The following is a 24,025-nucleotide window of genomic DNA, read 5'->3' on the forward strand; positions in this document are numbered from 1 at the left end:
CGAGCACGCGTCTCCTCCTCTTCTGGGTCCTCTCGGATCTCTTGATCTGTTTGGAGTGTGAAGAATGTGGCGTTTCTTCCTGCCCAAGGGTTTCCTCCTCCCTTTCCATCTCCTGCAGAGTCGCCAAGGCCTCGTACCTGTTCTCCAGTCGGCCTGGAGAAGCTGGTACCTGCGAGCTGCGAGCTGCGAGCTGCTCCGGTCCTGGCTGTGTTTCAGTTTGTAATGCAACCAAATCTAGTTAACTACCAATGCAGCCACGGGACATAGCTTGTAAAACTGAACCTCTTTTTACTCCAATATAAGACTGTTTTCCCCCCGTATCAGCATGTGGGGAAAAGCCCCTCATCTTACATTTGTATACAAGGAAACCACATTAACTACATTATCTTTCATTAAACTGCTGCCAAAAGCAGCATGTGCTCAGTAATGGAAACCAGCTATAAAGTTGATTAAATGCAGCTAACCCTGAGCATGACTATAAAACACATGGCTTATGTTGGGTAAACAGACTGATGAGAACCTACCACAGGGATAGGTTAGTGCAACCCACCTGAATAAGGTAAGATATATGGTAGTACCCAGTATGTCCTCCTCAGCAGCAATGCCTTTTCAAGTCCTGGTGAGCCACTACATTGAATACATATCAACTTCCTCTTACGTCCTGAAACTGAGCTGTACCTCTTTTCCCCATTTCCAATGATTCCTGTTTCTTTACCAGTCTTCCCTCCTTTCCTTTTTCATGTCCTTGTGTGACAAGGTATTTAGTAGAATTTGCAGATTTGTTGGAATCTGACCAGGCCATGCTGTGAGTGCTTCTGCTGTTGCCTGAACTTGCAACCTCTGGGCTGTCAACCTTGGCACCCACACCACACTGCCCTAGCCTCCTCACCAGCCTTAAATGGGGCCCCAAACAGTTTACCCAGAACCCCTCTCTCAGCCCCCTCTCTCAGCCTGTTGCATGTGATTAGTGTAGCCCCAAGCCCAGTGTGTCCTTGTTGCAAAGAGGGCTAATGATATACTGGGCTGCATTAGTAGAAGCATTGCCAGCAGAGCAAGGAAAGTGATTATCCCCTCTATTCAGCACTGGTGAGGCCACATCTGGAGTACTGTGTTCAGTTTTGGGGCCCCACTACAGAAAGGATGTGGACAAATTGGAGAGTCCAGCAGAGGGCAATGAAAATGGTTTGGGGGGGTGGGGTACATGACTTATGAGGAAAGACTGAGGGAAATGGGCATAATTAGTTTAGAGAAGAGAAGACGGGATTTAATACCAGCCTTCAACTACTTGAAGGGGGTTCCAAAGAGGATTGAGCTAGAATGTTCTTAGTGGTAGAAGATGACAGAACAAGCAGCAATAGTCTCAAGTTGCAGCAAGGGAAGTTTAGGTTAGATATTAGGAAAACCTTTCTCACGAGGAGGATAGTAAAGCCCTCAAACAGGATAGCCAGAGAGGTTTTGTAGTCCATCCATGGAGGTTTACAGGGTCAATAAGTCCATACCTCTGAACAATGCAGGAATGGTGTTCCTAAGCCGTTCCTACCTGTGGAACATCTTTTAACTTTTCTACATCCTCGTTAAAATGTGGAGTCTAAAATGGTGCAATACTTTAATTGAGGCCTAACCAGCATTGGGTAGTATGGCATAATCACATTTGCTTTTTTTAAATGTGTGTCACGTTGCCATATCATTCTTAACAATGATACTATTGAGCCAGTTGTCTCCCATTTTGTATTTGTGCATTCCCAAGATGTTAGCACTTTATATGACCTGCATTGAACTTCATTCTGGAGTCTCTAGCACAGCTTTCCAATCTGTCAAGATCTTTTTGAATTCTTCTCCTGTCCTCCAAAGTGCTTGCAGTCCTTCTCTGTTTCTTGTCTCTGCCACCTTGCTCAGGAAGCTCTTAATTCCAGCGTCCAACTCATTAGTAAGTATGTGAAACAGTACTGAAAAAAAAGAAAGATTTATTCAATGAAATATTAATGCAAAAGTAGAAAATACTTTTAGCTTTTTCATTGTGAATCCTCAGTATAGAACTTTGCTAGCCTATTGAAAAATCTTTTTTCTGTTGGGGTTTTTTTAAGAAAGGGGGAGGGAGGAGGAAAGAAAAGTGCAGTCAGATTATAGAGCCCCCTTAAGTGTATGCGCTTAGCAAATATATCCTTAAGTGAGAATAACCATACTGTGTGGCATTAAAAATTTGATAGAAAAAATGTGAATGGACATGAATGTTATGGCTGAATTTTTACAAAGAATTCTACAATTCATCAAGACATACGAAAAACTAGAACTCTTGGTTCCAAAATGATACCTTTTATTCGACCAACTGGAAAATGGCAAGGAAATTGTCCTTTTCTGCAAGCTTTTGGGATCAAAGTCCCTTTATCAGGCTCTGGGAAAAATGCAGATGGTACAAGATGATAAAACGTCCCCATAGGTATGAAATAAACTTCATTTTTACACAGAGGGAGCTGAAGATGGAAGGTTGTCCCTTTGGGTCCATGAGAGTGTCTTTGTGAGCTGTGTTGAGTAGCTCTTTGATGTGTTGATCAGGTAGAATTCCTTCTCAAGAGTTCTAGTTTTTTGTATGTCTTTTTGTCTCAGACCAACACAGCTACCAAGTACACCACTGAAACAATTCATCAACAATTTTCTTCAGTATTCAGTTCCTTCAAAGTCTTCACAGAATACTAAATATTAACTAACCACATCTGAACCTAACTTAAGCTGTTTTTTAATTACAAAGCAAACATGTTGACCAGTGGGAGGAATGGGGGTGAAATTTGCATTTTTGGGACAAAAGTGTTAGGAGATTCCATTGCTTTTAACTCAGAAGGAACTCGACTAGCTTTGCTCATAGTTAAAGAAAAAAGAATCATCATCTTGTGATGCAGCATGTGAGTGTCTGCTGCCTCGTGATGGATGTTACTTTCTTTAAAAGTCAGAGGAATCCTGTTGTCTTTGCTGCTTCTTGGTCACTTCCTGGCATAGATTGTACTCTGCCTGTAGTAAGAGCAGTTGAGCACTCATCACTTTGCGTTCCAATGGAAAAAAAACCTTGGCTAGAATCTGTAGCATAGAAAATTATTTTCTGTAGCGTCACAAATGATTTTCAGGTACTTAGTAGAATGGTAAGTAGAAGAAATGAGAAGATCCCAGGTGAGATAAGCCCATGGCCTGGCCCTCATGGCATACATTGTACTGCTCAGGTGACATCAGAGGTGTTCAACTGATTTCTGCTAAGTGAGAATCAGGCTCTAATTTGACAGAAGCAAGTTTAAGATTAAGTTAAATCTCCTATTTTGCCCTGTGTTCCTGTGAATATCTTGCCAAGCAGGTGGATGCTTTTGCATGGGTTAAATGGAATTTTTTCTTTTGATACATTTTGAATTTTACATCCAAAATGAACCGAGACTCGAAAAGGTAGAGAATTTTTATTTGATAATATTCTGTAATTTTTAAAGGTTTTAATAGGAAAGAGGAAAGCTGAAACCTGTAAATGTATGAGTGAGGTGAGCCTCCTAGCAATTTGTATTCCCGTTGGGAAATTCTGTGGGAAGATGCAATTTACCCTTGGGTTAGAAATGCCTGGGTGGACCTTCAAATCTGCTTTGATGTAACTGATCATTTTAGGCAAGACATTGCTTTTAGGGAGTAAGAAGAAAAATAGATCATATTAGGTAATGAATGGCTGAATCCTTTGACTTTGTGCTTCTTGTTGATCCCTGAGCATAAATTATTACACAATAATGTATGCCCTGTTGTGTCTCTCAGCTTAGGGAGCTGTTATCTGAACTGCCTTTTACTGTCAGATAGAAGATCTGTCAACTCTGTTTGTGCATGACAATGGACATTTGGGGTTATTTAAAGGTAGGGTTTTTCTCTGTCAAAGTATTTATATGGCCCTCATCACCTTGGTGTCTGTGGATCAAGGAGCTAAAAAAAGGAGAATTACTGAATCCAGAAAAGTTTTGGAGTGGGGACAGGGAGAAGCAACGTGAGGAAAATACCTGTATTCAGGGCAAGAAAATCTCAAAACATTTTTTATTTTTTTTCTTGTTTATCAGAGACTATCCATATATGGTTTGCCCAAAGTTGATATTCTGCCCATTGATCACTACCAGCTATATCCTACAAAAGCATCTTTATGAGCTTAGCATGTCACATTTGGAGCAGAGGGGTTTGTGCAGAGTTCTTAAAGTTATGCAGTATGTGTACAAATCCCTATGGGATCGGATACTTTGTGCATGTAAATAAATCATAGAATCATAGAGTGTAGAGACCTACAGGGTCAATAAGTCCATACCTCTGAACAATGCAGGAATGGTGTTCCTAAGCCGTCTGTCAAATGCTTGTCCAGACTCCTCTTGAGAAACTCCAGTGAAGAAGATTCTACACCTTCCCTGGGCAATTTCTTCCAGAAAGGATGTATTCTGGAGAAAAATTTTCCTACCTGTGGAACATCTTTTAGCTTTTTAAAAACTTAATTTTTAAACTTCTTGATGATATATTTATTAATTATATTTTCATAAGTGCTCAGCACCCAATTGCACACATTTTGTGTTAGTGTTTGAGGATGTATTGGGCAGACCTAAGATCCTTGTTAAAGATGAAAGTTTGATCTGGAGTAGCAATTTAGGTGCTTAGGCTGTTGAAGTGTTTAGCATCCCATTTTCTGCCTTCTCTACCAAGAATTGTTTTTAAGAATTCCAAAGCTAACTTTAAAAATGGTATTTATTTAACTTGGGTCAGGAAAAGGGACCTGACCCAGGGGTCTGACAATAGTACGGACACCTAAAATTTCCTAAGTACTAGCCCTAGGTAGATGACTACTTTGTTGGCCTTTATCAGGCCAATTAATGTCTACCTTTGGTTGCACCATTGCTTGAATTGGGGATAGCTGTTTTTCCTACATATCTCACATGCTCTTCTGAGTTAATGGTGGTAAAACATTTTGAAGATGACATTGTTTTCCATCTATCTGGCCCTCATCACCAGAATGTCTAAGCATCTCAGAAGTTATTAATGGATATAATGGACATTAAACTCCTTCTAAGTAGGGGTAAGTATTATCTCCATTTTCCTTGCAGGAAACTGAGGCAATTTACCTAAGAGGACAGACTAAGTCTGAATGTTTGTCAGAAATTGAGGCCAGATCATCTGAGTCCCTGCACGCTATCCTAATAACTAGACTGTTCTTGCTTTCATATATGTGCTATACATTAGGATATTTATGAAGAGCATAATGATTCCAGGGAGCAACTGCTGGTGTGATTTTATGTTTGCAAAATTTAAATCTGAGGAGACTGCTTAGGGGATTAGTGCCCAGATGTTTCTTCTAAATACCTGAGTCAGTTCAGCAACTAAGTCCATGTCAGCAATAACATCATTACTAGAGCACATAGGAACAATCCTTTTAATAATTAGAGGTTAGTGCAGAAGAAAGGAGAAAAGGAAACAAGCACCCAGCATGCCCTGGTATGCTGCACAGCCAGTTGTAGGTCATAGAGCTGTTTGCAAGACTCTGATTATGATAACAATCATGATCTCAGCTATTTGTTTCTTTCACCCTAGGCAAAGACAGGGAATCAGCTGAGACAATCAGAAGAGCTATAGTACCTTATGGAACTAAAGACTTCATCCTGTAATTCAAAATTAAATGGGTGATAGGCAATATTTTATAAGGTCTGAGTGACCTAACAGCACACTGAAGGATCAGTTATCACTGTGTCCCGATGACTCAAATGATTTTGAGGTTGAATATGTTTGGGGGGTTTTAATTAAAAAAAAAAAGAGAGAGAGAGAGAGAGAGACTCCAGTGCATCTGGCAATGAAAAAAAAATTAATTTTGTTTAATTTTTAATCAGACAGCCTGAGACAACCACTGAGCACCACTTGACAATCAGAATACTAATGAATTGCACACTGTGATAGCCTGCCTTTAAAGGACAGCAAACAATACACTCACACAGAGTTGTGGGATTCTATTTAGCAGCAGTCAAGTCTCCATGATCTCGCCCTCCCACCTTGTGAGAATTCAGGAAACACTCGCCTCCCTGTCATCTAATTTAAGTGGGCCCAATCCGTGGTTAATTATTTTTCAAATACAAATGCAGCGTAGCAACTGTCAAGTAGCTTTCTTGAAAAAATAAAAAGTGTTCTTTGCAACATGCAGGCAAGCTGAACTCAAGCCTATTTTACACAGCGTAAGACAGGGATCTTCTCTCTTTATGCCCCTCAATGTTTTCTGGGGTTTTTATTGATTGATTGATTAATTGATTGATTTTTTTTTTACCCTTCTTCAAGTGTAGTCTCAACTCTCCACCAGTGGAAAAACAGTAGGTTTGCTACAGGTCGAAGAATTTGCTTCTTGTGCTCTCTGTAAATTAGATATTGTAGTCATTGCTTTATAGAATTCAATTTTAGGAAAAAATGACAGGCTGCAGGAAAAAATAAATTGCCCGTGCCTCAAAATGTTTATATCTTATAACCTTTACAAACACCCATCTAGAGCAAGGCTAGATGTGGTGGGAAATGCCTAATGAATTCAAATGAGTTCTGAAACATAAATTAAGTAGCCTAACCATCCATAGTTGCCATGTCACTGGTCTCACTGTGAAATGGATATTTTATTGCCCCTTCTATGTCACATTGTCAAGCAGAATGATATAATTATACTCTAGATAAGATGAAGGATTCACACTAGATGATATTAGGAGCTTTCTTCCAGCTCACATTTAATTCCAGCTTTAAAAGTTGGCATATACTGTAGCTGACTGCACTTATCTTTAACTCTTATTTGCTACTGTATCATTTGACTGCATCACTAGAAACACAGCTCTTCACTGAATGCTTGCCCCTTGTAGTTGTTGAGCAGTCCCAGTGGCATAACAGTCAGGCACTGTGTCCTAGGCAGCAGCAGCCAAGGGTGGTGCCAGGGTCCCGGCCAGCTGTGGCAAGTGCAGCTGCTAGGCTAGCAGCAGCTCTGGCTGCCATTAACACAACCAACCTAAGGCTAGGGACAGAAATTGCAAATAAACTGGTATAAGCGATTGGAAACTATTTCAAATCTGTAACACAACACAAGTTCACTGCACATTGTGTTACAGTTCATGCTTTCAAAATGGCCCAAACTGGTTTAATATGAACTTGGATGGATTTAGTATCAGACTTAAGTGATTTGGGTTAATTCTGTTTATTGAACTTCTGTCCCAGATCCCCTCCAAATTCAAGTTAACTCATAGTCCCCCAGCATCCCAGGATGCTTTGCACCCCTCCCTTGCCCTGCAAACTCTTTGCAGGGTGCATAGGCTAGCCTTGACTCAAGCTATCTGCTCCAGCCAAGCAGGGAAGTGTGCTCTAGTGCCTTCTGGCTTCTGGCCTGAGCCGCTGCAGGCATCTGGCTGCATTTCCAGAATAAAAAATGAATGTCTGTTCACTTGCTTATTGGTTCAGTCTATGCAGCTTAGACTAACGTGTGAAGATTGAATCAAATCAGCCTCAGGCTTTTTGACTGTCTGTACTTAGCCTAAGTGTGTTCCTGGGGCTACTGCCCCAGCCATCCACTTACTGCTTATTATGCTCCTGGGCAGTTCTAGAGAGTGAGGTGTGTTTATTTTTTCTTTATTACAGTACTGATCGAAAATACTTTTCTGGAACAATTTTCCATTGGAAATGCAGAACCACTGAAATGTAAATGTCCACTTTTATCTAAACTTCATTTTGATGAGTGGGCAGGCAGGGGTGGCATTCAGAGAAAGCAGTTCTAGCAGTGTTAAACCCAGCATTTTAAAATGGAACATTTAAATGTTGCTGTGGCTTTTTATTTGAATTTTGAGTTAGTCTTACATGCAGCAATAAGCTGGTAAGCTTGTGATCAAGCTGACATTTTTTTTTAAATTTTCTTTCAGAGGAAGTGATGGAATATTTAGGTTTTATATCAAATTAGAATGAAAACAAATATAGACATTTCAAAATTATCTTAAATGAATTTCCATTTTCTCTCCAGCTTTATTTTTTGGGAATGTGTAGTACCTAGGAACATACCTGCTGCACCAGACCCATGTTGTATAATGCACTGTACTTGCATTTAAAAAAAATCCTTACCCTAAAAACTGTTGTTCTGTATTTGTTCTACTTATGTCCGGGTGTTGAATTCCCATCAAGATTTTTCCTATATTTTCCTGAGCACTGGAACTATTCCTGTTCTTTTGGAATTAAAGGAAAACCTATCTCCTTTAATGATCAGTTATACCTGACTTCTAGGTATGAATTAATAAGGGATACTTCTAATTGCTTATTTTAACTAAACTTATTTTGTTTTGGAGACATGGCTGCTATTTTTTACACTTGCTCTGCTGTGGGAGCTAGGTCACATGTTCAGATATTAGTGTATCAGTGTATACTAGAATCTCTCTACTTTGGTCACTTTTAAATGTTTTCAGTTGCTTTAATTAACTAAATATTACTATGAAATTTCATGGTACACTAATAGTAATATTTTCTCAGGTAAATTCTAATCTAAAGAAGGCAAATAGCTGTTGCTTTTTTTCCCTTTGGTTGTATAAATCAATTTTTGTTTCACTGACGGTGGAGGGGGAGAGATATTTGGCAGGGTATACAGAATACCATCTAAATATGATATGCAATTGCTGGGGATTTCAGAATCTGGATTACAAATGACTCTGGTTTTAGTTTAAACTATGTTCCATTTAAACTATAGCACCAGTAAATTAAGACTACTGTGTTTTAAGAAATGTTCAAGATTGGAATCTGGGGGGTCAAGAGAACTGTTAAGTGACAAGGACTTGTAACCTTTCACGTTAGCTCTGCATTTTTTTTTCTAGTTCCTGAAGGGTGCTTTGAACTATTTTTGGACTCATCAAAAAGAAAACAGTAATGTTACTTGGACTACTTACTGTTCTTAGTTAAGGTTTTTATATTATAGTAGCATTTGAGACTGAAGTCAATATAGGGGAGAGCTGTTCTAGAAGCTGTACAAAATATACAAAGTCAGAGTCTGTAGCTTAATTGGAAGCCACAGTCCTAAACTGAAAGCCTTGTGGGATATTCTGCTGCTTATACAGAATTTTCTAAGGGCTCTTAAGATATAGTCTGAGCTATCTGCAGTTTCACCATAAAAAAGAGGACACCAGGATTTTGAGAGAGAGTTCTGGAGGATGAGGTCCTGTGGGTAAGAATTGGCAGTGCCATGTAGACTGCATAGTTTTAGTTTTGAATCAGGTTCAGATGGACAGAAAATTGAGATGATATAGGCAATAGAAGAGAGTTGTGATGTTTGGGAGCTGAGACATTTGTAATCACAGGTGTTTGCTGCTCTGCCACAGTTTGTGTTACTGTTACCAGTCTAATAATTTATTTTTCAACTTTATTCTAGTATATCTGAAGCTCCCTGGAGTATCACAATCAGTGCAGGGGAGGCCCGAGATCCTGTGTTTATCAAGTGGTACAGTTCATGTTGTTGTTATCTTATATATGGTAGGTTTAGTCCTTGTATGTATTCTTCCAAAGTATGAGCCATCATGAATATTGTTTAGGGTGTTCTTCTGCAAAATGTCCATGAATTAATTTAAAAGCTTAATTAACTTGTGTTTAAATTATAATAATATTGGCTCATTACTAAAGCTAGTTGCCTAGGCCAAGACAACTAACATTAGCAACAGCTAATGGTCTCTTCTATCTAATTCTGGGTTAATGAACATGCATTTTTTAACAAGTAGCAGGTTTGCTAAAGCCCATTTTTTTTTCTGTAGCAGGTGCATTTGCTATGAGCATCAATAGTGGAAAATATTGCGGCAATTAGATCTCTCGCACTAAATTATACTAAATAGGAGCTCAAATACATTTTTGTAGCTACAAATATATATATTTACCACTGCTTCCCTTCCCTCCAGAGAGAGAGAGAGAGAGAGAGAGAGAGAAATGTGGTTATCTGTTCATTATTGGAGACAGATTATATTGTTTGTAATCCCTTCTGTGATACAGCTGTTCCTTCTCTAAGCCCCTACTTTTCCCTCCTTCTCCCTCTCTCGTAGAGGGAGTCTTATACTTCCAAGCTAATTCCCCACCCTCTTCTATGGGTCCCTTTCATTTGCTGGCTGGATAGCCACCTGATTCTCTCTCCCCATAGAGAGCCCAGAATGCCCTGTTACAGTCCCTTCTTGAGGGAGGGGAGAAGTCTTTGACTCCTTTACTTATTTACAAAGAAAAATTAAACAATGCTTTATACTCATATTAAATGTGCTTTTCACTGCATGTGTTCACAAAGCATTTTATAAAATAGCAATTCATGCTTCATACTGATGAGGTCTTCTGACATTATTCATCACTTTTATTCAGTCAGAAGACTACCGACAAGAGTTGGCTCGAGAGAAAAGACTTACAGCTAACAGCAGTACAAGGCTTTCATGAGCATATAACAGAAAAGTCTATTGTGCTTTAGTCTGTCCCCCTGAACAAATGGCTATATATTAGGGATAATGGCTGTCAATAAGTTGCAGCTATGGGTGTGTCCGTGCTTCCTCTCTGGAAATCCTGAGACGTCAGCTGAGAGAGAAACGCTGCCCAGTTACTCCCCTCTGCATGAACTCCATGCTGAAAAAGTCCTTGTGTGATTGCTATTAGAATGATGTTCAGTCTGCCCAGAGCTGCTGTCAGGAGTATGGCTGAGACAGACTCTGAGACCATCCTTGGCCATGCTCCAAAAAACTGATCATGTGACATTTCTGCAAATAATGTGTGAAGTGGGAGTGAGTGCACAGGACTTTTTTCTCCATAATGGTTTTGGGATCACCCCATAGTAGGTATTAATATATCCTATGTGAACAAATAGATTCATAACATTGTGACACCACTTAAAAGGTCTCTCTTGCTATAAGAGGGTCATTGTGTTCTCCAGAAGGACAAATATAAGTGAGTGAAATCCTCATGTAGAAGTTATAAAAGATGAGGCATTCCAAGCATATCTTTAACTAGTGTGAAACTGATTTTAGTTTGGAGGCACCCCCAAAAAAAAGAAGGGGAGAGGGGGTTGTTTTTACTCTACCCCCAGTTACAACTATGTAAACATCTATTAAAAATGTCTCGTTAAAAATGCACTCATCTCAGACAATTCAACGTTGAAGAGCATGTAGGCCTTCTATGCCATTATCTGAGCTGGATATCAAACAACAAGTCAAGTCTATCAAACAACACAGCATTTGGCAGTATTTTCAGTAATGTACTAGAGGTCATCAAGGCAAAGAGAAGCACTGAAAGTCTGCAACATCTGGTTATTATGGCAGTAAGATTACACTGCTCCATCAAGGGTACTTGGCCATGGCAAGATCTAGAAAACACAGTAATTTCAGTTGGTGGGGATGAACCTTGGCTTGCTGCATTTCCAATCTATCATAGTCAGTATATCTCAAGGGGCAGTTGGCACGTGAAAAGTTATTGTTAACAAGTCATACAAGATGCGAGTATGCTGCTGTAGTACTGCTCTGTTGTCAAGAAACCAATTACTGTGCTTTTTTCTTGAAACAGATAGTGCTTGTCTGTGCATGAAACTGGCTTTCCTAGTTCTGTGAGACAATATTAGTGTACCATTACCAATATAATATATGCATGTTACACATGTTCACCATGGTTTACATAATTCCAAATGTTCCCCAAATACATCACAAGGGATGAAGACAACACAAGTGCATTTGAAAGAAAGCAGGAAACAAAATATAGGAATAACAGTTCTCCATTTATGCTTCTTCATGCAATTTATGGAAATGTTTTATTAGTAAATCTTTTATGTGGAGCTCTCCATTAACACTTTATTTTTAATTTGTCTGATCATCTGGGACATACCCATGCTTATTATCCTCTTTTTTTTTTTTCTTTTTAAAAAGTTAAGTTCAATTCACTGCTTTATCGGAAGGACTTGAGATTGAAGGCCTTTTGCTTTATCCACAGAATAGGTGAAGCAGAAAAAGTACAAGTTTCTCAAGATGCCTCTGCCAACACAACTCAGTGATGATAAAGTAACTCACGAAACAGACACTATGATGCACATTTAGCACAGTTATTCTGGGCTGTTTTAAAAGCAAAAGTTTAAACTAACCACGGTGGTCGTGTTGCAGTACGTCGTTCAAGTCTATGGACAGTTCTTCCATTCCTGTAGAAGACAAAACCAGTATCTTACATGAGTGCCTATATCCAGCTGGCCACCTTGAAAGTGTAGTGCAATACACTTCTTTGTTCATGTTTTGTAGTTATGACTGAGGATTACTAATGTCAAGTGACAAATGAGACAGTTTGAGTATTCACTAGCCACTTTGTTTTTTTAACAGGCTTTTTTCATTACACAAACATGTTTTTAAAAATGTGCATTAAAAATGACCAGACAAGTCAAGAGAGAAATGAATGTGTAAATATCTAAATCCTGAGAAGACACTCAGTAGGGTGAGTGCAGTATAAATGCCTAGTTAGATACAAAAGGTCTAAATAGTAGACATAAAATATCCATCAGCTTGTTCTAAGGAAAGCACTGCAGTCCATCTGATAATAAGGGAGGGTAATTCTTCATTGTTTCCCGCAGTGAGGTCGGTCTACCAGCTAAAAAGGACAAAACTGCAGGTCTCCAGGTAAATCAGATTATATGCCTTATGTAATCTGGTATCACATCTACAGATGCATGCAAAAAATGCATCAGCTATCCTTTGTAAGGCTGTGGTGTTAATGGGTTTCATGCACAGACAAGCACTATCTGTTTCAAGAAAAAAGCACAGTAATTGGTTACAATTAGGAATGTACAAATTGAATATAAAATCTGCTGAATAGTTGGACTTCTACTTTTGTTTGACTAGCTGTGTGTTGCCTAAGAGATCTGCGCAATATTCACCCAGCATATTTCACCAATCATGGCTACTGCTGTTGGAAAGAACTTGGAGGTGAAGATTGTTGGCTACCCAACATTAGTCAAAAGGTAGGATTGTTTTGCACTGAACAGACTAACTAAATCAGACAGAGCTTTGTAAGCAGCAGATTTATTTAATTAAGTCGGAGGAAGGGGAAAACTGGAGATAAGGTACCCACCACTTGCAGCATTTTGAATAAGGAGAAGCTGCCTTTCTGCAAACTTTCTGATCAGGATTTTAGCTTTGGCCTCAAAAAGGAGCTAGGACAAGACCTCAGTCCTCTCTCCTTGGAGAAGACTGTCATGGAACAATTAATACAACAGGTAATTCCAGAAATAACGGCTTCTCTGAGGAAGGTAGGAGATAATGGAGAAAAGGGACATGTTCATATTTTTTATCTGAATTATGACCTCCAGAATGTGAGCAGCCTCTGAATCAAAATAGCTTCCCTTCAAAATAAGGGAAAGAAAGAAGAGGTAGATGATGCCTACTAAAAATAACCAGTTGCTTTAAAATTGGTGTTTTGGTAGACAAGGCATAAATGTAAAGCAAGACAGGTCACATTTTTTACCTTGGTTTAATGAATGGTAAAACAAATTTTGGTTCTGAAAAGCTCCCATTTGCTACCACTTAATCAGCATCTTTCTTCTCTTGCTCTTTCTGCATTAAAAATTACATTTTCTTAGCCTATTAGCTAGTGCGAGATGCAAGGATTTTTGTGGATGATCTTTTATTGGGCCAAATCTATGCTACACAGATTTAGACAAGCTTTTGAATGCTTTTAATAAAAATAAAAAATCTTGCACACATGCTTGCCCCTCATAGAATCATAGAAAATTAGGGTTGGAAGGAACCTCAGGAGGTCATCTAGTCCAATGCCATAGCCAAAGCAGGACCAGCCCCAACTAGATCACCCCAATCAAAGCTTTTGTTTACCCAGGACTTGAAAACCACTAAGAATGGAGATTTCACCTCTCTGGCTAACCTGTTCGGTGCTTTACTACCCTCCTAGTGAGCAAATTCTTCCTAATATCTAACCTAAGTTTCCCTTGCTGCATTTGCTCCTTATTCTGTCACAGGGTGGGGTCCCCAGGGATGGCCATGAACCCCTAGGGCTCCTTGACCGTGCCCGTCTTGCCCAACAGGTACCCTCTTTCTTGTCCACCACTTCTTGCTGGTAATTTTAGTAAATTGGGAGGCTGCCTTCGAGTTTGTATTCTGGATGCGGTCTTGCTGGACCCCACTGAACCCTGTGGGTTCTTAGACCCCTTTGGCATCCCAGTTCAAAATGGGTGACTCACAGGACACCCCCCACTCTTATGGGCTAGATGCACAGCTCCAAAACCACTCCTTTACCATGCCCCAAGTCTCACAGATGGTATTGATGTTGTCTCTCCTGGGCCTTGCTACAGCTTGGCCCCTTGTCCTCACTGGGCTCTCCGCAGGCCTGTCTCTGCACCCACACTGGCTCCGGGCTCGCTGCAGTCCTGTCTCTGCACTGGGGTCTGCTTACCCCCTTATCACCACGCCCTGCTCTGGTGCTAGGGTCTGCTCGCCCCCTCATTGCTGCACCCTTCTCTGGCGCTGGGGTCCCCACATTCATGAGCCCCCAATGAGACCTCCTCCTTCCCCAATAGTCTCAACCCAATCCACCAGTCAAACAGCAACTAAAATCAATATAAGTGGTTCTGGGTGTGCTCTGTCCCTTTAAAACATCAAACTCCTCCCAGCACTAAGTGCCTTATAAGCCTGGGGTCTCTGGTGAGCTTCTTCTCCAAGAGCTCCTTCCCCTGGCTGCTGACAGAGAACTCAAACTCTACTCCCAGCCCTGGGGTTTATATCTGCGAAGGGCCCTGCCTCTTCTGGTCAGCTGGGTGCAGGTGCAGGCTAATTTACTCGTTAGCCTGTTGCCATAGTAAACTGCACCTGTGGGCTTCTGTCTGGCTCTTAGGACTCTCTCCCTAGGTAGTTTCTGCTCGTATAGGAGCAGGCACCTTACTGCCCTGCAATATTCTGTCATGTCCAACCAATGAGAACAGTCTAGTTTCGTCCTCTTTTGAACCCCTCCCCCCAGTAGTTGAAGGCTGATATTAAATCCACTCACAGTATTCTCTTCTCTAGATTAAATAAGCACAGTTCCCTCAGACACTCATCATAAGTCATATGCCCCAGTCCCATCACCATTTTCATTGCCCTCCACTGGACTCTCTCTAATTTGTCCACATGCTTTCTGTAGTGGTGCGTCCAAAACTAAACACAGTACTCCAGATGTGGCCTCACCAGTGCTGAATAGAGGGGAATAATCCCCTCGGCCTACTGGGGACACACCTACCAATGTAGTATGCTGTTAGCCTTTTTTGAAGCAAAGGCACACTGTTGGCTTATAGTCAGCTTATTGCCTACTGTAACCCCCAGGTCCTTTTCTGCAGAGTGGCTGCCCAGCCTGTCAGCCCCAAGCCTGTACTGGTGCATGGGTTTCTTCCGTCCAAAGCATAGGACTTTTCACTTGTCCTTGTTGAACCTCATGAGATTTGTTTTGGCCCAATCCTCCAGTTTGTCTAGGTCTGTCTGAATCCTAGCCTTACCGTCCAGCATATCTAATACTTCCCTCAGCTTGGTGTAATCTGCAAACTTGCTAAGGGTGCACTCTGCATCTTCCAAGTTGTTGATGAAAACATTGAAGAAAACTGGCCCCCGGACTAACCCCTGGGCCACTCCACTTGATACCAGCTGCCAACTAGACTTCAACAAACTTATAGGTGGCCATCAGATTGCCCCTGAGCCTGCGCTTTTCCAGGCTAAAGAGCTCCATGGCTCTCAGCCCTCAACCTGTCGTTATAAGATCTGTTTTCCTGACCTCTGATCATGCACGTGGCTCCCCTCTGGACTCTCTCAAGCTTCTTCACATTCTTTTTGAATTTTAGAGCCCAAAACTGGATGCAGTACTCCAGCTGCAGCCTCACCAAGGCCAAGTACAATTGGAGAATGACGTCCCAGGATTTGCTTGAGAAGCATCTATGGAAATTCTTCTTTATGTCCAGCCTGAAACTGTCTTGCGATGGTTTGTAGCCATTCGACCTCGTCATCCCCTGGGGCACTCTGGTCATCAGTACCTGAGGGAATGTTTGTTCACCAGAGCGCCCCAGGGGATGATGAGGTTGAATGGTTGTAAACTCCTGCAAGACTGTTTCAGGCTAGACATAAGGAAGAATTTCTTTACTGTCCAAGCCCCCAAGTTCTGGAACAGCCTGCCGTCAGAGGTGGTTCAAGCACCTACACTGAACACCTTCAAGAGCAAATTGGATGTTTATCTTGCTGGGATCCTATGACCCCGAGCTGACTTCCTGCCCTTTGGGTGGGGGGCTGGACTCAATGATCTTCCGAGGTCCCTTCCAGCCCTAATGTCTGTGAAACTATGTAAACATGGTTACTTAACTATGTTTGCTCTTAACTAATTTTCAATCATCTGGGACCTCTCCTGATCACCATGAGTTTTCAAAGATAATGGCCAGTAGCTCTGCATTCACATCAGTCAACTCCCTTAGGTGAAAAAGGCATTGAGCACTTCAGCCTTTTCTGCATCCTATGTCACAAGGTTGCCTTAAGAGATCCATACTTTCCCTAATCCTCCTCTTGCTTCTGATATGCTTGTAGAAACCCTTCTTGTTATCCTTCATGTCCCTTGCTAGTTACAACTCCAGTTGCACTTGGCCTTCCAAACTTCATCTCTGCATGCCCAAGAAACAGTCTTATACTCCTCCCTAGTTGTTTGTCAAAGCTTCCATTTCTTGTAAGCTTCCTTTTCGTGATTCAGTTTACTGAAGAGTTCCCTGCTAAATTAAGCTTGTCTACTGTCTTATTTTGCGAAAGTGAGGTCGGTCTGCCAGCTAAGACGAACAAAGCTGCAAGTCTCCAGGTAAATCAGTTTTCATACTTTATGTAATTTCATATGCCAGCTACAACATCACTCCAACACTTCTTCGTCAGCTAACGTAAGTTTTTTTGTTTTGTCAGCCCTACCTGGGCAATGCCACTTTGGAATACACATCTGGCTCTATATTCTAGCCAACGCATCAGCAGCAGGCTTACCACATACTTTCTGGTTACAACATTTTTATTTTTCTAGGTGGATATATCATGGGAGCAACTTCTCTTGCAGAGGCCAGGATGTATATGCGGGGGTAGGGATGCTTAAAGAGAAAAAAAAATGTACACTAATGTAGCAAATGAGATCTACAGGCAATAAGTAAAAGATGTCCACATTGCCAATTTTACAGTTACTTCCCAGAGCAGAACTTCATTCTGAGTTTTTAGGATTGCAAGAAATCTAAAATCTTCACTGAAGCTGAAAAGTTTGCAGGGACAAAAGGTCAGTTTTAACAATCTCTCAATTTAAGTTCAACAAGGTTTTAATGAAGGCTGCTTTTACTGTGTATTAAAGCCCAGATACCCCCATATATTTTTCAAGGCACCAAAGCTCTGGCTCCAGGATGCTATTAAATTAACAAATACTACAAAAATAACAAATCAAAATAGCAAAACAGCCAAATAGAAGGCATCCAGCAGCAGTATCAAAGAAAAAAGGCAAGTTGAAACCTTAGAGGTAAGACACTGTGAAGACATTTCACTCTTCATATGAAGTACGAAAAAATAGAATTAAAATATATGCACCTGTGCAACAGATACAATTCCTAAATAAGTGAGCAAAAACATACATGAAGGATTCATTTTTAGTAATTACTTTACTGTATCTGAAGCTCAGAGCTTTCTTCAGATGGAACTTCTGCAGATGGGTTCTTTTCCCATAACTCTTAATTTTTGCCTCCTCTTCTGCTATTATTTTTGATTATTTGCAGCTGAAACTGTCTTTGGCTTTGAATACGGTCTATGTGGATGATATAGTGAACTGGAGTCCTGAGCCCAAAGCCAATGAAGCAAATTAGACTGCTGCCATGAATGTCAAGGAGAGAAGCTTTGAACTTTAAAAATGAGTTGTATCCCTTAAATCTGGAAGTGATTTCAAAACAATTTTAATTAAAATAATAAAGGAAGCTCCACTGAAATATTAGTAATTCCTTTGGCTGTGATACCTTCTGAGTGGAGAAGCTGAAGGTTATTGCTAAGCCTGTGTACTTCTGCGTTTGCTCTTTATGCTTGTAAAGTGCACATTTTTTTTACAGGTTTGGCTGCCATGCCTTTGAGCAAACATCACTGTTGATTAAAACATTGGGTAGAGTAGGTTTATGTGACTCCAATTCATCAGCACTCAGGGGTTATGAACCTCAGCCCATTAGGGGTATATTAATGATGTGATTAATGGTATGGTACTTCTTCCTTTTAGTTTTGCTGAAGAAGTTGACTCCCATAGCAACAGGTCATCATCAGGGAAAATTCTGGGGTAAAGTCTATTAATGATTCCCTTTTCAAGTCTAGAAATTCTGAATCATTTTGGAGATTCCAACATAGCAGGAAGAATCAAAAGCTTGGTAAAAAAAAAATTTATCATTAGAAAGGTAAAAATGGATGAGGCATAGGGTTCATTTCTCTAAAAGAGCAAGAGCAGCTTGTACTCTTCATTTCTTCTACCTCTGGGTTTTTGGTGGGTTTTCTTTTCTTTTTTTTTTGCTTTAGTTTTCTTAAAGGAGGACATGGCTTCCTGAAATTTTGCAGCTTTCCATTTCTTCAAAACAAACCATTCCTTCCTGAACTGAAATTCAGCGATGGTTTTTATCTCCTCAGAGTTTGTCCTGTCTAATTAGACAAGAAAAATGAAGCAAGTCTAAAATTGTATAATAGAATAGAATAAATACACAGTATCACTAGAGAGAGTTTTTGTTTTGGTCACTGATCCTATAAGGTCTTAAGTATAGGCTTAATTTTAGGATCTGTGAGCAGTCTTATGGAAGTTCATATAATATTCTTTTAAGTATCTGGATACTTGTCTATGAAGCATACTAGTGATGTAACAGAATCATAGGAACATAGGAAAACAGAACTGAAAGGGACCTCATGAGCTCATCTAGTCCATTCCCCTGCTCAAGGCAGGAGCTTCCTTAACTAAACCATCCTAGCCAAGTCTCCAGGGATGGCTATTCCACAACTTAGTTAGGTAATCTGTTCCAATGCATGACCATGCTCAGATTCAGAAAGATCCTTCTAATCTCCAGCCCAAATTTCTTCTGACTGCAGCAGAGGAAATTTAGGTTGGTGATTAGGAGAATCTTTGAGGCCATTGCTCCTATTTTTGTCCCAATTGGCCACAGAGAATAGGTTATCTTCATCCATTTTATAATCACAATTTATAATCTCCCTATAACTAATAGTGGGCATGTTTATATGAAACATTTAGTGTGGAGTTGTCTAATTAGCTCCCTAGTAAAGTCTCAGCATCTATATGTGTGGTCCTATTAGTTTGGAGTAAACTAATAAACACTGCCATAGTCTTGCAGTGGTGTTTAGTGTACCCCAATGCATGTGTAGATGGTGACCAGGGCTGGTTGAGGCATGAGGGTGCTTCAGTGCAGGGTCTGCCTGCCAGCTAGTCCTGCACTGGAGCACCCTTGTGCCCCAACCAGCCTCTCTGCATCATGTTGAGTTGGATTGGAGCAGCCTCAGGCTGGCAGGTTGACCTCCTACCAGCAGGGGCCGCTCTGACGTGGTTCAACATTGCTGTGGTCCCTGGTGCACATGTAAACGCAATGCCCAAGTGTCACAGGAGCACCAAGGTGTCCTGTGCCATGTAAGTGAGAGTAACAGAGCTGTCAATCAGCAGGGCAGCTCAGTTGTCTGTTGCCATCACAACCAAGCAGGTCAGGTGGCCAGAAGGGGGCAGGGCTGGGCCTTTATAAACAGCCCAGGCCAGAGCCTGACTAGCAGTTCCCCTCTGGCAGCCGCAGGAGCCGCAGCTCTGCAGGTGAGCTGAGCAGCAGGGTCGATGGTGGTGGTTTGACCGGCTGCAATGATGCGAGGGGAGAGCAAACCCTAAGGGCTGTATTGGTGGGGACCCAGTGTGGCACGGAGGGTACGTTATGAGCCAGGAGGCTCCTTGCTGTTTTGTTATAGCTGTTTGGCTCGGGTTTGTGTTATGATTACACCGGAGAACGAGGTGAGGCTGTAGGGGTGGAGGAGGCCTCAGCAGGAGCTCCCCAGTAAGGTGGGGGAGTTCCTGGCACCACAGAGGGTGCCGCGTGTGGGGTTGTCCCGACCCCAGCCCATTGGGGCGACTTCGGGAAGAGCCTAGCAGAGGTGGAAGCCCAGTAGGGTGTGGGCCCAGGAAGGTGGGCCTAAGCAGTGGGGGGTCCCGACCCCAGCCCAGTGTGGGATTTACCGGGACAGGCCCCAATTGGAAGCCCCAATTAGGAAGAGCCCCAGTGGGGTGTAGGCCCCAGTTGGGCATAGAAGGCCTGAGTGCGGGCAGCGAGCGCAAGGGGCGCGAGCAAGGGCCCCAGTGGGGGCATAGAAGGCCTGAGTGCAGGCAGCTAGTGCAAGAGGCGCGAGCAAAGGCCTGAGTTGGGCATAGGAAGGCCTGAGTGTGGGCAGTGAGCATGAGAGGCACGAGCAAGGGCCCCGGTGGGGTCATAGAAGGCCCGAGTGCGGGCGACAAACCTAAGGAGCGCGAGCAAGGGCCCCAGGGCGGGCAGCGAGCTTAGGAGGTGTGACCACAGGCCCGAGTGCGGGCATGGGGAGCGCAGGACGCAGGTCAGGACATGAGCGGCCGCGGAATATAAGGGAGGCAGGCCCGAGTGGGATGCTGCCTGTGAGACACGAAGCCCCGAGAGGGGAGTAAGCCATTGGGAAGCCTGGGCTGGGCGAGAAGGAGCACAATCAGAGAGAGAGCCACGAAGCGGGGGGCGTGTGTATTGAGTTGGCCCCGGGAGAAGACCAGCACCGGGACTCAGAGGAAATCCCGGCGTAGTAAGACCGGCCCCATGCCAAGAAGGGTAGGAAGGCAGCCTCCTTCACTGAACTAACAAGATCAAAGATGTGGCGGGCGAGACGGAGGATGTGTTAGACCCAGACTTGGCACGGTAGACAAGGACACTAGGGGAGGTCATGGCACCCCTAGGGGCAGTCCTGCCACACCAGGAGAAATAAACTCCAGTGCAAATTGCACCAGAGTTTAATCAGTCACATTAATAGCATGTGTAGACATACCCACTGTGTTTCATTGTGAGAATGGAACGTGGAAGTGAAGTCAAGTCACAGGGGTAGTATGATGGCTGTAGGTGTTGTAAGGCTTGCTGCCACTTCCCTGAGCTTGTTTTCCTACAGGCGGTGACAGAGTGGATCTCTGCTTCAGATCGCCTGGTCTGCCAGGAAGTTGGTCTTATGTTTTCTAGCCTGCCACAACTTTGATGATATTATATTGCTAGGGGGCAAGGTGAACCTACCCAATCTCAATTCCTGTTTTCTTCTGCGGGGATCCAAACCTCCCCTTTACCCCACCCTAGCCTCTCCAGATGACACTCATTGTTCTCTGCAGCCAGGTCTTAATACTGCCTGTTGGTCTATTATTCTGCCCTCAGCCACCAGGGTGACCATTGGCTTTGGTTAGGTGCGCACCCTTCCACGGCTGGCCTCGGCCTGCACTCAAATATCCAAAAAAAAAAAAAAAAGCAAAAACCTGACTGCTCTCAGTCTCTTTGTCAGACTCAGTTCATATCCCCTTCACCTGGGGTGAGGCTCTCATGTCCCAATCACAACAAAATAAATCAGTTAGTTCAGTCACTGCTCAGCGCAGGCCTGCCCCGGCTTACTCATGAGCGTTCGCAGTCCCAATGGGATCTCTTCCAAGTGTGGCGAGGCTCTAACCTGGAACAGCAATTCTTCTGGCCTATTTGCCCAGATCCTCAGCTGTCACTCCGCTCCAGGGATTATCAGAGCCCTTGTGTGTGCAGGCTTCCACCAGCCTCCTTCTCAGGGTCACACCTGCAGCATTTCTCCAGCAAGTTTCACAACACTTGCCTGCCCAGATGCTCAGCTGCTCCTCTCTCTGTGGCTTGCAGGGAAATGACCCACCTCTGCCCGTCTCTGGACCAGAAATACCTCGGAGCAGCCTCCCTCCTCCAATGCGGAGTGAGATGCTGCTCTGGAAGTGTGGTGATAGCTTCCCTTCCCTTCCAGTCTCCAGCTGCAGCCCTGCCGGCTCTCTATGCTTTAAGTATTGCTTGTTTTTACTTTCCCTGTTGTCTGTTGCTGTCAGCTGATTTTCTCAGCTGAGTTTCTTCTCCTGACCTCCCCTGCCCAGCGTGTAAAGCACCTCAAGGCTTTTGTTTGCTCTCTCACTCCTTTATAGGTAGCAAGAAATAGCTGTTCCTGTGTCCTGGATATTATAGTTCCCTACTCAGAAGTAGGATAAAGAGAAAAGTCCTGAATTAAATGCTATCATGGTATGGTTAGAAATATACATTTTCTGCTTCATCTGGTTGAGGAGAATTACCTAGCAACAAACAGGTTAGAAACATATTATAGAGGGATATGTTGCTGCTTTGTAGTTAAGGATAAAGATTAGCTTGCCATTGTAAGGTAGAATTCACCTCTTCCATCTCAACCAGAATTGCATCTCTTTATCTGAAATTTTAGGTGGTATTATTGGACAAAAGGTTTTTTATAACTTTGGGCTACTTTCTCAATCCAGGGCTGGAAGGGATTCTTGACAGATGGCCTACTCTTAGGGTCTTAATTGTTCAGTTGATCAACCAAACTGTGCAGAGATTCACTTGTCTAGTTGTAAGGCCACTTCTGATCATTAGGTTATGTTTTGAATAACTGATTCATAACATGCAACTGCAGTTTTTATATCGTGGGGATTACACTCAGAGGGGTTGGAAATAGTGGTTTATCCAAAGACATGAAAGTACCATATAATTATAATAATAACTAAAAACTATCAGATTTTTAATAGAGCTTATAATATGTAACTGTTCATAAAAAGGCAGAATGAAGAAAAAAAATTTTTTCCCCAGGGATGGCACCATAGAGCAGAGAGAGAGTTGAAGTTTAGACTAAGTCACCCTGATTTTCCTGCTTAGGCTAACAGGAACATCTAGCAGAGAGCAAAATTACCCTAAGAAAGGTTAGCTTGATTAGTGGGACATCCAGGCATGTAAAAAGAAGAGAGAACTCTTAACACCTGTGGAGTAAAGAACAATGGGCCATTAAGCCAGTAGACTCCCTCAATTATGTGAATAGTAATGCTGCCATACTGGAAATCATGTGGCAAAAACTTGTGCCTGCCAGAACCTCACTGATGGAAGATAGTTCTGGTATTTTATTTGTCATAAGCAGGGATCTGGGTTTTCTGTTTCCCATGGAAAAACAGAGTAAAACATGGATTTCCCTGCTTACTGAAGTAAAACACAGATTTCTCATTTTAGCAGAGAAACCTGTAGATTTTGCAGTTTTGCAGCAAGCCCTCTGCAGGCTGGCAGAGTTCCAGATCTGTGTGCAGGGCTGGGCTGGGGTGAGCTGCCTATTTTGGGCCAGGCTCCTGTCCTGCTGCCCTCCCCCAGGACCTCCACAGCTTGGTGGGTTTAACTTTGCTGCAAGCTCCATGCTGCCCAGGTGAAATGTCCCCTGCATGTGCAGGGGCAGTGTGGGCAGCAGTGTGGAGTCGTGGGCCTCGCTGCTGCCGTGCACGCAGGAGATGCATCACCAAGGCAGCCCAGAGCTTGCAGCTGCAAGCAGCTTTCCTGTGTAGCCATGCTCTGCCCTGCAGCAGTGGGTCGCTCCCGCTGGGCTGCAGAGGCCTTGGAGGAGAGCAGTAGGGTGGAGTGCACACCCGCCCTGCCCCTGTTCCGCGCACAGATCTGAGGGGGTGTGGGTCCCCTCCGTCCCCTGGGAGTGCACGCAGCCACAGAGACCTGGCCCCACCTGCTCAAGCCCACAGCAGACAGTAGGGGCAGGAAGCCAGCTCTGTGTTTTGCTCCACTGGAGCAGCAGCTGCCTTCTGTCAGGGTCTGGGGGCTGTGGACCCGGGTCCCTGGCACCATAGCTCTAGAAGCTGGGGGCGCCCTCTACCAGGGTTGGTGGGCAAAGGGAAGTCAGAGGCATTAGTAGAGCTTGAGCGTTATGGGGAAGAGTGAGGGGCATAAGTAGGGGTGGGGAGAGTGAGGGAC

Source organism: Crocodylus porosus, unplaced genomic scaffold (assembly GCF_001723895.1).
Source record: "Crocodylus porosus isolate Cpor-Errol unplaced genomic scaffold, CroPor_comp1, whole genome shotgun sequence".
NCBI classification, from domain to species: domain Eukaryota; kingdom Metazoa; phylum Chordata; order Crocodylia; family Crocodylidae; genus Crocodylus; species Crocodylus porosus.